Genomic DNA, 1,828 nt, shown 5'->3' on the forward strand with positions numbered 1-1,828 from the left:
GCTCCAGAACTCATCCATATCTCTCGGAGGAACGGATGATGATGGTCCAGCCTCTGAAGGTGCAGTAGGATGATCCATATGCTCCTCATCCTCATCCTCTGGTGCATCTCCCTCTGGTGCCTCACCCTGAATGCCTGCTCCAGTGTGAATCCACTGCCCGTTCACTTTCTCATATCCCATGTGTATAAGTGTCCGTGCAGTGTATGTGTCAGTATGATGCAGACTCTTGGATGCCTCCTCCTCGAGTGCTAAACCGTGCTGTCGAAAAATCAAGGTGAGTATCATACCATAAGGTAGTGATACCCTGGAGTTGCACATCACCTTCCTCATCTGTCTCAGTGTCATGGCTGGAAGATTTAGGGGAATCCCCTGAATCATACACTCCATCACTGCTAGATCTCGCTCTGTGATGAGATCGAATCTCCCGATCTTTGGAAATAAGATTCTATTTATTATACTGAGCAGTAATCTCATTTCAGCAGTAAGAGAACTAGCTATTACCTTCGCGGAAAAGTCGAAGTTCTCATTTTTCATGATCGACTGTAGAGCTCTCATTTTGTTTTCAGGCTTTTCCGGAGTGGCTCCTACGCAGGGTAGATGAAGTAGCTCACTCAAGCTCTCCTCAGAAACTCGAACTCGAACCCCTCGAACTTCCGAAACAAGCCCTCCCATACCAGTTTTGAGGAAGGCATAGAACTCCTGAACTAATCCGGGGTAGATCATCACATCTAGGGAGCAAAGATACTCCCAACCTTGCCTTTGGATCCATTCCCTCAACCGAAACCCTTCTTGATCAAAAAACTCGGAATGGATCCTTCTCCCCGTTGTAACCGGTCTCCCCGCAAATCTTGCAAGTATCACTGAGGGGGAAGGAGGAGGAGGGGCCTCCGCACGTGCCTCACGTCGTGGAGACACGGTAGATGGCTCCGTAGGTTGCCTTTCCTCCCGTTGGATCCGTGTGACTCTTCCGAATCTCTTGGCTACGGCTCTTTTGGGTCCCATTTCTCTAAGATCTCAAGGTAATCTACTGTTTGGAGGAGTTTGGAGGAGTTTGGAGAGTGGGGATTAGAGTATTCAGAAGAGGACAAGGGCAAACAGTGCCCTAACAATGCTCTCGGGTCCCCTTTTAACAGTGGGGTCCCGACGTTGGGTCGACTCAAGATTTTTCTTAGGTCGACTCAACGTTGGGTCGACCCTATTCTGGGTTGGGTCGACCCAAGTGCAGAATTTTTCTTTTCTCTTCCTTTTTGCTTCTAAGAATTTTTCTTGCTTCCAATCCTTATAAACTCTTTATGGGACAGTGATACATGAGTAAGGAATCTCTAGATAACAAATTTGACTCATGTTTCATGGGATTTTAGAAATTGGAAGAATGTATCATGAGACTACTAGCTCCCTTTTATATTTCTTCAATAAAAAGGATCACATATGCCTAATTCCCTCCTTAGCATGCAGAATCTATCTTCACTCAATGGTTTCGTAAATATGTCGGCTAATTGTTTTTCAGTGCATATATGCTCAATACATATATTTCCATTTTGCACATGATCCCTAATAAAATGGTACCTTATTTCTATGTGTTTGGCTTTAGAGTGCTGAACTGGATTTTTAGTAAGATTGATGGCACTAGTATTATCACACTTAATAGGAATATTATCTAGTTTAACTCCATAGTCCTCTAGTTGTTGCTTAAGCCATAATACTTGAGCACAACAACTACCAGCAGCTATATATTCAGCTTCAGCTGTGGACAGTGCCACTGAATTCTGCTTTTTGCTAAACCATGATACTAAGTTATTTCCTAAGAATTGACATGTGCCACTTGTGC

Source organism: Phoenix dactylifera, unplaced genomic scaffold (assembly GCF_009389715.1).
Source record: "Phoenix dactylifera cultivar Barhee BC4 unplaced genomic scaffold, palm_55x_up_171113_PBpolish2nd_filt_p 001399F, whole genome shotgun sequence".
Lineage (NCBI taxonomy): Eukaryota > Viridiplantae > Streptophyta > Magnoliopsida > Arecales > Arecaceae > Phoenix > Phoenix dactylifera.